The sequence below is a fragment of the Rhododendron vialii genome, chromosome 8a (assembly GCF_030253575.1).
Source record: "Rhododendron vialii isolate Sample 1 chromosome 8a, ASM3025357v1".
In the NCBI taxonomy this organism is placed as follows: Eukaryota; Viridiplantae; Streptophyta; class Magnoliopsida; order Ericales; family Ericaceae; genus Rhododendron; species Rhododendron vialii.
This window is the reverse complement of record NC_080564.1, coordinates 19,503,597-19,517,908: the sequence shown is the minus strand read 5'-3', so window position 1 is coordinate 19,517,908 and position 14,312 is coordinate 19,503,597. Positions and strand designations below refer to the sequence as shown.

Sequence of the window (14,312 nt, the reverse complement as noted above, 5' to 3'; positions counted from 1 at the left end):
CCCCTATGGATCCAAACGTCAAATTTTGTGTTGATCAGGGGGAGATATTTTCTCATCCAGACCGTTATCGTCGCTTGGTAGGCAAGCTTAATTATCTCACCAATACACGTCCTGATATCTCATTTGCTGTCAGTATGGTGAGTCAGTTCATGTCAGCCCCTCGTCCCCTCGTCTTCCACATTGGGAAGCTTGTCTTCGTATTGTGAAGTATCTCAAGGCTCATCCTGGACGTGGCCTCTTTTATCATTCAAATGATCATTTGCGTGTTGAGTCCTTTACCGATGCTGATTGGGCGGGATCACCATTTGATAGACGGTCCACAACTGGATACTGTACTTTTGTTGGTGGAAATTTAGTTACCTGGAATAGCAAGAAGCAAACTGTGGTTGCTCGGTCCAGTGCGGAAGCAGAGTATCGTGCTATGGCTCATACTACATGCGAGGTTGTATGGTTGAAAGCTTTGCTCAAGGAGTTGGGGTTTGGCATACAGTTACCTATTCCTATGTATTGTGATAATCAGGCAGCAATACATATCGCTTCGAATCCAGTATTTCATGAGAGAACCAAACATATTGAAGTAGATTGTCATATTGTTCAAGAGAAAATTGATAGTGGCGTGTTGGTTACCCCTTTCGTGTCTACAGGACCTCAGTTGGCAGATATCTTCACTAAACCGTTATTTAAACCACGTTTAGAGTTATTATGTAACAAGCTGGGATTTTGTGATATATATTTTCCAGCTTGAGGGGAAGTGGAGAATAAGAGTTTAGACTCAGTCCCACATTGGTTGGTTACGTTATGTAATTAGCTCTCACGTAATATAAATAAAGCTCTCATGTGTTAGGGTTGGTTAACACACCCAAAACACTTCTCTCTCATTCTCTAAACAACAGGACTCGCCGGGTGCTATGTGCATAACGCGGCTCCAAAAATTAACCAAGATGCCTCTCAAGAATGCTTGTACACTCTTCGATAGTTGAGGGATGGCATATTGTCATTGGCCAATTAATACAATCGATTAGATCCCAAACATGAGAAACGCATAATGCTTATCGCAAAATGCTAATCATTTCAATGATCACAAAACTACTCTCCTTTTGTTTGCTTAAATCTCTTTTGCCTAAAACACAAACAAAACAGAAGCTAATTAATATCTAGTAAAGAACATTAGATGCCTCAACGGTCTGTTTTCATTATAATCCAAAATGAACAATAGCCTCAACTGGAACTTTCTCATCTAGTCCAAAGAGTAACACAAAAATCTAACCTTAAAAGATATATAATAAAATTGGAAAGAAAAAAAAAAAGAATAAGTCATCAATTTAGATAGAGTACTATTTTAGCAAAAATTCCATAATAGGTCTTAAAAGTACAAGTTGTAAATCACGGCAACGTTCCTTGGTTAACGTAGTTTTCCAAATTCCAAGTTGTAAATCCTGTTGTGCTTTTATTTTGAATATTCCGTTTACTGCATGTCTCGATTTCTGATTTCCTCGTACCTCAAAACAATCCTTATTATGTATGTATCTTGATTATGAAGACGGGTTTGCATGAAATATTGTCAAATACGAATCAACATCCTCTGATGCAATACAGGATCCACCACGGTTCTAGTTCTATTTCACAATTCAAACCGTTCATCTAGTATGTTTCAATGTGTTTAATATTCATGTCAAAAATTAGGTCAAACAGTAAGTACTTAGTTGAATCATATAGTTGGAGAGAAAAATAATGGTCAGATTCTAACGGTCTATTTCTCTTGTGAGATACAGGTACCAATGTCCCAATGAACTTTATTATTTTGCAGGAAATTGGAAAATAAATCGAGACTTACAAAATGAAGTGCTCGGATCATCATTTGGAACTGTGTGATCGGTCTCGTTTTATATCACATGAAAAATTCCTCGCGAAAATCAAGCGAAGGATCATCAATCACGATCTTGATTCGTTAAATGCTACTCGTGGACGGTATAATGCGTGCAATAATTAATTGAGACAACAATTAATTGAGATGCGTTTAAGTTGATCCTAACACCACATTTATAAAAGCAAAAAGATAAATAGTTAAAGTACCAATTTCTCCTCCCGTTATGAGACCGGAAACCCAAACATCTCGCCGGCCGATCTGGCCATAATCGACACAAACTCGTTAAAACTAATAACCCCATCACCGTCTGTATCGGCCTCTCAGACCATCTCCGTCAGCTCTCTATACGTCAGCGGCTGGCCCATCTTGGCCATGGACCCCGTCAGCGTGATGTACCCGTTGCCGTCACGGTCGAAGGACCGAAACACCCCCAGCAGCTGCTCCTGGTTGACTAGCACGTCGTCGTCGCTGAGCAGGTTAGGGGAGATGGAGGTGACGAACTCGTCGAACTCGACCTTGCCGTTGGCATTAGCGTCGATGGCGGCGAGGAGGGCGTGGACCTGGTCGCCGAATGAGGTCTTTACGCCGAGGGAGCGGAGGAGTGTAGGGGTTCGATTTAGGAGGAGGGACCTTCGCCTGAACTTGTACTTCACTTCCGCTGCTCCGTTCCTCCGCCGATGGACCTGCAACAAGTCACTAAGGCTGGAATAGCCTTGTGACCCTCCGACGATCAAGTTAGATGTAAGGAGAGTTGCTTTTAGGTCTAGGGTTAGGGGAAGATGGCATACCTCTCAAAGATGAATATCCCTTTGTATTTATAGACCTAGGTTAACTTGGGCTCCAAGCCAGTGCGTGGAGGTCACGCTTAGGTAACCGCCCTTGGTGACATCATAGATGACGCCACGGGATAAGACGGTTACGAAGCACATGGGCAGATGATCCTTTTCGCCACGTATCGCTCATGGTCCCCCCCTGCTATGCTGCATTCTGCCAAAAGTCCCAAGCGGAATGTACACCTCGGTAACTAACCGAAGTGTAAACAGGAGACTTGACTCCGAGCGAGTAAACAGAAAGATATACACAGGCCCATGTCAATATGAGGCCTCGGTTGATGGTGGTCCGGTTATATTACCGAGACGATTACCGAAGCCTCCACAATAGCCCCTCAAGTCCCTGGAGCGTTGCACCTCTGCTTCAGGGTCTTGATCCTATCGTATGAGACATCAGGCCTTGATCTTTCTTTTTAGAGAATAACCGAAGGGTGAAGTTGCTTCGGTAGATTTCGTTCAACCCGCGCCAGAGAAGAGCCACGTGTCAACTGTTGCCGAGATCTCAGAATCAAAAAGCTGCCTCGGCACGTGCCATGCCAGTTGATTGGTACGAAACGTCGCTTCGGTGACACGCGTCAACATGCCTAAGGTCCGAATATCCGGCGCCTGTCCTCGGTGCAGAGTCCTTGATACTAGCCGTTCGATGATAACACATGTCGACGATCTAACGGCTCAATGCACGACGCTTCGTTTCCCGCGCAGCTTTCCATCTCTATCAATATAAATAGGAGAGACAGAGGTGAGATCGTCACCCTTTCTTCTGCTTCTGAAGTCGAACCGCCGCCGCCGTATACTTCCAGCTTTCAGTCGAGATTTCGATCGTTTTGGTTGGGAGATCTTGCACAAACTTGAGGTATGTCGACCTTCTTGCTTTATTCTTCATGTTTTGACCATTGTTTTTGAGTTTTTCGCCGTTTTCTTGCACTTGTTACGGCTGAGCAACCGCTCGCCACCGTCTGGTTCAAGGCGGCGCTGGGCTTCTCCAGCGTTGTTCACGCTATTACCGAGGTCTAAACTCATCCCGAGACCTAGATTCATCCCGAGGCCAAAACTCATCCCGAGACCTAGATTCACCTTGATCCCAAGGGAAAGGACTTCTGATTTTTAGAAATTCTTCCGAGAGGGAAACGCCTTTATAGGAAACGATTGTCCGAGGACTCCGAGGAGCGATGACCATTCCGCACCGAGCGCTAGACATTGATTTTTTCCCTGAGCACATAGCTAACGGGTTTTTGTATTCCTTTCCTTGGTTAGGCAGAAGCGAATGGTCATCGAGCTCTCTTCGGACAGTTCCGGTAGTTCAGGTTCTTCTCCTATCGAAATTCCCGAGGACATTCGCCAGACACTTCGGGAGAGGGCATTCTTCCGAACTCCAATCGACTGCGTTGAACCATTTGAACCCTCGAGAGCTCCTCGTGAGGCGACGACGTTTGACTCTCAAGAGATGGAAGCCCCAAGTACCTCGAACCAAGGTCCGGGTCCGTTCGCTGATGCCCCCGAGGAGGTACGGGGACGCAGAAGGGCGATGAGGCCATGCCCATACCGAAATCAGTACTTTGACGGCTCCTCGGCTTCTTATGCTGAATTCAAGAGGGTATACAGCGTACCTCATGATGTTGACGTTCGCATTTTACCGAACAGTGATCCCAAGGATCTTCCTCACCGGGAGGGAGCACTCATATTCCCCTTGATGGCTATCACAGAGGGGGGCGTTAGATTGCCCCTTCATCAGTTTGTCCGAAGGGTTCTCCGAGCCCTCTCCCTCACGTCTTCTCAGCTGACGGTGAATTCCTACCGGATCATCACGAGCATTATAGAACTGAGGAGACAATATAACCTCACGTTCGGACTCGATGAGCTCTTCGGTGTATACCTCGTTGGAGTTAACCGGGAGAGCGACCGTCACTACCTCTCCTGTAGGACAGGATACGACACCTTCCTTATCGACCATCTTCCCGACTCGGAAGAGTGGGCGAGTATTTATGTGTCGGTCACCGGGAATTTTATGTTTGGGCCCGGGGAGAGCGCGGACACAGCCACCACAGTTCAGTTCGAAACCGGGGCTCCTGGTCGGTAGAAGCATCTTCTTAGCTTTATTATGTTTGCACATTTTTCTTTCCTCATTGTATACTGATTCTTCCATTCTCTATCTTTCAGCCGAGGGAATCGTTGCAGAGCTTCGGGCAAGGGCTAACCGAGCGCAAATAACAGCTGCTTACGCCATTCCTATCACGAGTCGGTATGCACCTGAACTGCTCGGATACAAACCGACTTATACCGGCTATTTGAAAAAGAAGCCGAGGCAGCAAGGAGTTCCTCGAGGGGGACGAGGACGTGGCCGAGGGAGAAGCCAAGGAAGAGGAGAAGGTAGGAGAGGAGGAGCTGGGGCGACAGAAGACGAAGTTGGTGATTCTGGTCCCCGAGGCGTGATCCGAGAAGAAATCGACCGGGAGACCCCAGAAAGGACGGGACTTAGTGGAGAGATGAGCGGCCGTGGAAGAGAAGTGCTCAACCTTCGGCGCCAAAGGCCACGAGGACGGGGTGCCGGCGTCAGGACAGGCTCGCCGGGGGCTGGAACCTCGAGGGTGATCCCTGTTTCTCCTCAAGAGCCTCCGGAGAAGAGGGCTCGGACCGAGGAGGAAAGCTTCGGACGAGGAAGGGGCGGGGAGCCGATCTTGATAGAAGAAACGGGGACCCGAGGAGATGAGGGAGATGTGGAGAGCCGGGGAGGAACCGAAATGGGGACTCGTGTTCCGGCGAGGGAGGTCCCCTGGGCCCCCGAGGTTCGTCACTACTCGGGGCGCCTAATTCATCACGCCGATAGCGCGTCTTCTAACATTGGGACGGCGTTTGGGCTGCTTCGGTCGTGTATTCTTCCGAAGGATGCCCGGGCTGTTGAGGGGTGCACCGTGGATCTGACAGGAGAGATAGCGCAGGCACTTCTGAAAGTAAGTTACTTCTGAAAGTTTCTTTTCTTACTCCTTTGATCGTTTTGTTGGAATTTTGATCAATTTTAATTGTGTTGGTAGGCCGGCGCTCGGGTGCTCGCTGTGAACGAACAATGCCAGGCACGAGAGCAGGAGATGGAGCTGCTGAGGAAGACTCTTGCTCAGAGAGAGGACGACCTGAAAGTGGCGAGGGAGACTTGTGACCTCTACCTAGCCGACTTTCAGCGGTGCGACCGGGAGCGGGTACTTGCCGAAGGGAGGGCCAAAAAAGCTGAGGAGGATGCTGACACATTGAGGGCTGCTGGAGCTCGGGAGGTTGAGTTTGCACGGAACAAAGGCTACGATGAAGGCTGGGATGCTGCCGGTGTGGAATATAAGAAGCAGGTCCGGGAGATAGAAGCCGAGCTTTTCAGAGATCGGTTCTTGGACGGACTTCGATACGGCCACGAGGCCTTAATAAGCAAGCTTACTCTGCCAGAGGGTTCGGAGCTTCGAACCGTGCCTGAGCCCCCTCCTGAAGAGCTCGTGCTACCGGAGGAGGAAAGCGAGCAGGTGCCGAACCAGGAGCCCCAAGCGACCGAGGAGCCAGCTGACCTTAGCGCCCCTGTTCCCTGATGAAGCATAGGAACTTTATATTTCGTAGCTCTGAAAAAGTACTTTAATTTTTGCCTGAATGGTCGGTTTACTGGACGGCTCCGGACATTTGGAGTTTGCCGTTCCAGGGATTGTAAACGTTTGATACTTGAAGTAGTACCTTTTTTTGTTTATTGTTCGTGAATGAATGCTCTTCTTTTCTTGAATGTTTTTATCTTTGAAATGCTTGTTTGATTGGTTTGCTCCTTAGGTTATAATGCCCCTGCTTCGGTGGGACTTAAAAAGTTTGTAGAAACAAGTTTAACCGAAGCGTTAACCGAATCGTTTTGCCAAGCATAAAAAAGATGTTCAATCAAGAAAAAGTGACTCGTTCCGAAGCCCCAGCTTAGTAGGACCGAATCAGAACCATTCATTGTAATGAACTTTTGACATTGCACGCCCCTGCTGATTAATAGAAATGAGCTTATCGAGCAGGCGCGGGATTGTATTACTGCTAGGGACGTAGGCCGGCGTAATGAAGTGGTATGGCTTCTGCCATAGGTTCGTGACGCGGCGAGTCCGAACAGTGAGAAATTTCTGATGGGTCGGTGTAAGGGGCTCGGAGAAAAAGGCCGAGTATCCTTACAGCGAGTGACCAGAAATTTAGACGACCGAAGAGGCCCGGGCGACTTGGTGGGGATTTTTCTCCGAGGGTATCACCTATGGGAGAATAATATCCCTGAAGTCGGTATAAAATGGTCCGGGCAAGAATAGGCCAAGTATAAGTAATTTAAACAATCAGTGTACGAATAGTGCCAAAGAGCATTCTCATTAAAACTCGGGGTATTGTCAAAACATAAGCAGATTGCTTTCAAAACTTTCTTAAAAGAAAATGCAACGTAATAAGGACAAAACGGGCTTCGGTGGCCGAGCACTATCCGTAGAACTTCTTCAGATTGTTGGCGTTCCATGACTTAGCAATGGGGGAACCATCCAGTTTCTCCAATTTGTAATTACCCGAACCGAGGTGCTTGAGAACTCGGTAAGGACCCTCCCAATTGGGCATTAACTTTCGCTTTTTGGACTTCTCCACCACCTTTTTCCAAACGAGATCGTCAGGCTTAAACGACCGGAGGCGCACGCTTCGGTTGTAACCCTTTGCAACCTCCTGTTGGTATGAAGCGAGCTTTATCCTTGCGTTGTCCCGTTCTTCTTCGGCTAAATCTAGGTCCGAAGCAATGGTGGTGTTGTTGACCGACTCATCAAAATTTTCTGTTCTCATTGTTGGGAGTCCGACTTGGAGTGGGATGACCGCCTCCATTCCGAATGCCAAGGAAAAAGGTGTGCGACCGGTTGATCGCCGAGGCGTCGTACGATAGCCCCAGAGTACCCTGGGCAGCTCTTCGGCCCACTTTCCTCGCCGTGACTCGAGTCGTCGCTTTAGCCCGGATGAAATTGCTTTGTTTGCCGCCTCAGCCTGTCCGTTGCCCTGGGGGTAAGCCGGAGTGGACGTGTCCCATTTGATACCGTATTCGTCAAGTAGAGCCCGGTACTTCTGTCCTGTAAACTGCCCTCCATTGTCAGTAATTATGGCGAACGGCACACCGAAGCGTGAGATGATGTTGCGCCACACAAAGCGGATGACGTATGTTTCTTCGATGGTTACCAGGGGCTCGGCCTTGACCCATTTCGAGAAATAATCTGTTGCGGTTAAAAGGAACTTGAATCCACCCGGAGCGACTGGGAGCTTTCCAACGATATCCATGCCCCATTGGGAGAAGGGCCAGGGGCTGGTGAGAGGGCTCAGGTCCCGGGCCGGCTGATGGATAATGGGAGCGAACATCTGGCACTTTTTGCAACGCTTGACGAACTCTTCAGAGTCCTTCTTCATTGTCGGCCACCAATATCCCTGAGTGAGGGCTCGGTGGGCGAGCGATCGTCCGCCGGAGTGACAACCGCTGTCACCGGAATGAAGCTCTTCGATAATGCCCGGAACTTGATGTGGGTGCGCAACCAATAAGTACGGCCCGGTGAATGATCTTCGGTACAGCTTGCCGTTGGGATTGAGCCAGAAGAGTGCAGCTTTGTTTCGGAGTCGGTGAGCCTCCTTTTTGTCAGTGGGCAGGGAGTCCTCCCTCAGGTAAAGGACGATTTCATCCATCCAGCTCGGGCCCAGCTCTATGTTGAGTACTTCCTTCTGTAGGTCTTCGAGTTCAAAACTGGGCTTGTCAATAGAATTGAAGGAAATGGATCGGTGCCCAGTGCATGAGAATGCCGAAGCGAGACCTGCCAGGGCGTCGGCGTGGGCGTTCTGTTCCCTTGAAATATGCTCGACTCTGATTGCTTTAAAGCGTTGAATGAGCTGGACTGCGGCGCTTAGGTAGGTACGCATGCGGTCATCCCGAGCTTCGTATTCTTCAGAGAGTTGGTTAACCACCAACTGGGAGTCGCTGTAGACGACGAGTTCTTCGATGCCAATAGCTTCGGCAGTCTTGAGTCCGGAGATCAACGCCTCATATTCGGCCTCGTTGTTAGAGGCTGGGAAATTGATGGAGAAGGAGCTTTCGTGCAAGACACCGGAGGGTGAGAGAAGAACGACGCCCGCACCTGCGCGTCGGCTGTTGGATGCGCCATCGACGTACATTTTCCATACATCTCCGTGAAAGAGCTGCCAAGCTGTGCTAGGGTTGGCCTGGAGTACTGCTTCGGTGCTCGGTGGGGGTGCCGAAGCAGATACGTTGGGCGGTGTAAGCTCTGCGATGAAGTCAGCCAGAACCTGAGCCTTTATTGCTGTCCGAGGCTGAAAGTGGATTTCGAAATTGGCAATCTCAACGGCCCATTGTGAAATTCGGTTGGAGAGATCGGCCTTTCGGAGAAGAGATTTGAGGGGGAACTCGGTCAGGATGATGATGCGATGAGACTGGAAATACGGGGCAAGCTTTCGGGAGGCTGAGATTAGGGCGAGCACGAGCTTCTCCAGGGGGAGGTAGCGCGTCTCGGCGGGAGTCATGGTTTTGCTGGAGTAGTAGATTGGCTGGTGCTCCCGACCCTCCTGTCGGACGAGCACCGAGCTGACGGCGTGCGGGGAGACAGCTAGATAGAGGAACAGGTCTTCCTGGTCCCTTGGAGTGACGAGGAGTGGAGCCGTGGAAAGATACTCCTTTAGTCGCTGGAGGGCTCGGTCACATTCTTCTGTCCAGTTGAAGCTTCGTCGGCTGCCCTTTAGTAGAGCGAAAAATGGCTGACATTTGTCCGAGGAGCGACTTATAAACCGATTCAGAGCAGCAGCCATCCCGGTTAGACGCTGAACATCGCGCTTGTTGTGGGGAGCCGAGAGCTGATCAATTGCTTGAATTTGGGAAGGGTCGGCCTCAATACCGCGCCGGGAGACGAGATGGCCGAGAAATTTTCCGGAGCTGACGCCGAATACGCATTTCTCGGCATTGAGGCGGAGTTTGTGGCGCTTGAGTATCTCAAAGACTTCGGCAAGGTGAGTTAGATGATCACCGGCGCGAAGACTTTTAACCACCATGTCGTCAATGTATGCCAGCATAGTGTCTCCCAGTAATTGCTCGAACATCTTGGTTATCATTCGCTGGAAGGTTGCTCCGGCATTTTTCAAACCGAAGGGCATTACGAGGTAACCGAAGATCCCGTGGGGGGTAATGAAGGCGGTGTTCTCGATATCGCCTTCGCTCATGGCGATCTGGTGGTAGCCCCGGTACGCATCCAAAAAGCTGAGTCGCTCGTGACCAGAGGTGGCGTCGACAAGCTGGTCGATTCGGGGAAGAGGAAAGAAGTCCTTCGGGCAGGCATCGTTAAGGTTGGAGTAGTCGACGCAGACACGCCATTTGCCATTCTTCTTCTTGACTACGACGGTGTTAGCCAACCACTTGGGGTACTGGACCTCTCTGATTGCCCCAGCGTTTAGGAGTCGGTTGACTTCTTCAATGACGGCCTCGGAGTGAATGGGAGAGGACCGTCGTGCTTTCTGTACGACCGGTCGCTTGGCTGTGTCGATGTTGAGCTCGTGGCAGATGAAAGAGGGGTCGAGCCCCGGCATCTCGTAGGGAGTCCAGGCGAACACTTCAATGTTTCGGTTGAGAAAAGCTACCGTCTCATTCCGATCAGTGTCACTAAGTGAGGAACTGACAAGGAAGAAGCGGGAGCCGTCCTCGGTGATTGGGATTGTGGCCACATCTTCGACGGTTTTGTCGTCGGGGGATCTGCCGACGTCCTCCAAAACTGGGGCTTCTGGTGCTTCAATGAGATTCACCCGGGGTGTCTGTTTGGTGCTTCGGACAGCGTTGACGTAGCACTGCTTGGCCGCGGTCTGGTCTCCGTACAGGTCTTCCTGGTGCCCGTTAGTGCCGATGAAACGTACCACTTGGTGATAAGTGGAGGCAATCGCTTTAAGCCTATGCAGCCAGGTTCGACCAACAATGGCGTTGTAAGGGCCAGGGACGTCGACCACCACAAAGTCTATTTCAAGTGTTACCGAGCCGGCACGGACAGGAAGAGTGATCATACCGATGGGCCAGACAGGAGCTCCGTTGAAGCCGATAAGGGGAACTTCGGATGGACGGAGGTCGGTTTCGGGAATCTTCAGATCCTTGAAAAGGGAGTAGTACATGACTTCGGCAGAGCTGCCCTGGTCTACGAGGACGCGACGGACATTGAAATTTCCGATGCGTAGCGTGACCACGAGGGCGTCGTTGTGGGGAAGTTGGACGCGGTCGAGATCCTTCTCGGTAAACGTTATCGTCCATTTGGAGCCGTCGTCGGTTCTTGGGCGCTTCGGTTCGGGGCCAACTAGCATGACCTGCTTGGAGGAGGAGGCTTCATTCAATTCTGCCCGGATGACTCGAGCGGCTTCGGGGTTCAAGGGACCATGTATGACGTTGATTGTCTGTACCTCTTCCTCGGTATGTGATTCGGTCCTCTGTGTCCGAGCCGTCGTCTTCTCATGATCGATGAAGTTTCCGAGGTGGCCACCAGCAACAAGCTGTTCCAAGTAGGCCTTGAAGGGCTTGCATGCTGTGGTGAAGTGACCTTGCTCGCTATGGTAGCTGCATCGAACGATGGGATTCTTGATTTTCCCATTTTCGGTTCCGAGCTTTTGATTGGGGAAGGAGAAAAAAGGCTGATCCTTCACTTGATCAATGATCCGGTAGATGGGAATGGTGAAGACGGTCTTTTCGGCGTTGAAGTCACTTGGCTTCGGCCCCCTCCTCGGCGACTGCTTGATCGTGTTGACCTGTTTCTTCGAGGTTGAGACAGGTGCGGGGGCCGGTATGGATACCGAAGTGTTCAACGCTTTTGAACTTGTAGGCTTCCCGATGCCTCTCTCTGCCTTGGACTCGATGAGCTGACACCAGTTCTCGATTCGAGTCATAAGGTCCTTCATAGAGTTCGGCTTATGGCGAGCGAGGTCGTCGTAGACTTGCTCGTCCTGGGATGTGAGACCGAGCTTGAATCCTCGGGCAGAGATGACACCGTCGCAACCTTCTATCTCATTGAACAACTACCAATAACGGCCGGCGTATTGCCGAAGCGTTTCGTCGTTCCTCTTACGGAGGGCTAAGAGGGAGTCGATCTCTTTCTCGTGCTTGTTGCTCGTTACGAATCGTGCCATGAAGGCGTCACAGAGGGAGTCGAACGAGGAGATTGATCGAGCCGGGAGTTGATTGAACCAGGTGAGGCCCAGGTTGCCGAGGCTTGCTGGAAACACTTTGCACAGGAAAGCATCGTCCGAGGGTTCATTCCGAAGAAACAGAGACATGACGGTTTTATACTGGACCAGATGAGTGTACGCCTCGGTCTTGCCGTCGTATTTGGCGAACTTGGGTTGGGAGAATCCTTTGGGGGGGGTAACCGAGTCGATCTCTCTTGTGAATGGAGAGGTCGAGAGTCGTGCAAGTCGCGCATCGCGATGAGGTCGGATCGAACGGTCGGGGCCGTCTGGACGCTCAGTCGCTGTACGCTTCTTGGGGACGAGTTTGTCCAATCGTTCGTGCTCCTTTCTCTTTGGATCGATACTAACCGATTTTCTGGGAAAACGCTCCTGTCGATGATGTCGGTAGCTATCCCGAGCGGAAGCCTCGAGGCACTCGGTGACCGGGCTCCTGCTGTTTGCGCCGCCGGGGTGTGAGACGATGGGACTTCTGGCTCGGGGGCCCTTCAGGCGCTCCCGGTATCCTCTAGTCTGGATCTCGACATGGCCGTCATCTCCCCTGGATGCCCTTGTGAGGCTAGGGGTAGATTCCCGGCCTGTCCTGCCCACAAGGACGGAGTGGGTGGAGGAGGCAGAGACGCTCCCACCACCGAGCCTGTCAAAGGCCGATGGCCTTCTTCGAAGTTGCGCAGGAGAGCGAGAACGGTCCCTGCGCGATGTTTCTTTTGGGGCTCGTGTGTCCACCGGTCTTGGTGACTCAAGACGATCCTTGACTGAAGGACGGGATCTGTGCTCTAGCAGGTGACCGGCTTCGTGACTGCGTGGGGGGGTGCGACGGTTTGTTCTTCCGCCGCGGCTCCCGGAGGAATGAGATGGGGAGATGAGGAGGTGTTTGATTTCCGCCAACTCGTCTCGGACGTGTCTGTCGCGGTCTACAACCGTCGTGAGATCGTCGATTTTGCGCTCGAGATGGCGGATGTAGGAGTGGAGCTCGGAGGATGGGCCTGCGTCTGGAGCTGACGCTCCGGCGCCAACTCCGATGGATATGTGGTTCTTCCCATGGGCCGCCGCTCCGCCAGAAGCCAGGCTGTGGTCCACGAGGGAACCGAGCCCGTGTGCGGTACCACCGTGATGTGCGTCGTCGATCTCCACCATGTTTGATTCTGGATGTTTTAACAGAGCAGATGGGGGAGGTGAAAGTTGAAAGGATGGCTAGGTCCCCAGCAGAGTCGCCAATTGTAGGGGTTCGATTTAGGAGGAGGGACCTTCGCCTGAACTTGTACTTCACTTCCGCTGCTCCGTTCCTCCGCCGATGGACCTGCAACAAGTCACTAAGGCTGGAATAGCCTTGTGACCCTCCGACGATCAAGTTAGATGTAAGGAGAGTTGCTTTTAGGTCTAGGGTTAGGGGAAGATGGCATACCTCTCAAAGATGAATATCCCTTTGTATTTATAGACCTAGGTTAACTTGGGCTCCAAGCCAGTGCGTGGAGGTCACGCTTAGGTAACCGCCCTTGGTGACATCATAGATGACGCCACGGGATAAGACGGTTACGAAGCACATGGGCAGATGATCCTTTTCGCCACGTATCGCTCATGGTCCCCTCCTGCTATGCTGCATTCTGCCAAAAGTCCCAAGCGGAATGTACACCTCGGTAACTAACCGAAGTGTAAACAGGAGACTTGACTCCGAGCGAGTAAACAGAAAGATATACACAGGCCCATGTCAATATGAGGCCTCGGTTGATGGTGGTCCGGTTATATTACCGAGACGATTACCGAAGCCTCCACAAGGAGGGCGGCGAGCTCAAGGAGTGTGAGGCTGCCGTCGGAGTCCATGTCGAAGCGGGTGAATATGGCCCGGAGCTGGTCCCGCTGGTGGATCTCGAGGAATGTGGACATGGCTATTTGGTAACGGAAATGTGTTTGGTTACGAGAATGAGGGAAGGAAAGGTGGTGGTGGTGGAGAGGGGAGGTTTTTGTGGTTGTAATGAGCTGGTGTTCCACAATCCACATGGGTTTGTTATGAGAGAGAGAGAGAGAGAGAGATTTTGCGTTTGTTTTGGAGACAGACATTATGGGGGTCGGTGGATTTAATATTGTTTTTGGGCAGGTGAAAGTGGATAAGATTCTAGTTAGGCCTGTCAATGGATCGGATCCGATCCGGATTCGATCCGAAAAATCCGATCAGGATCCGGATCTGATAATATCGATCCGATAATCCGAATACGGTAATTCAATACGGATCGGATCGGATTAAATCCGTTATCAATCCGAATTCGAACTTTATTTTTTTTAAAATTTTAAAGTTTTTTTAAAAAATAGTAAATTTTTTATTTTGAAAAAAAAATGTTTAAGAAGTTGTATTTTTATTTTTATTTTTTATTTTTTATTTTTTTAAATTTTTTTTCGGAAAATAT

The 14,312-nt window shown here is 50.5% G+C and overlaps 1 pseudogene; it reads right to left on the bottom strand.

The window, feature by feature from the left end:
• Positions 1-1,716: 1,716 nt before the first annotated feature.
• Positions 1,717-13,935, bottom strand: LOC131298485 (probable calcium-binding protein CML15; annotated as a pseudogene).
• Positions 13,936-14,312: the final 377 nt, after the last annotated feature.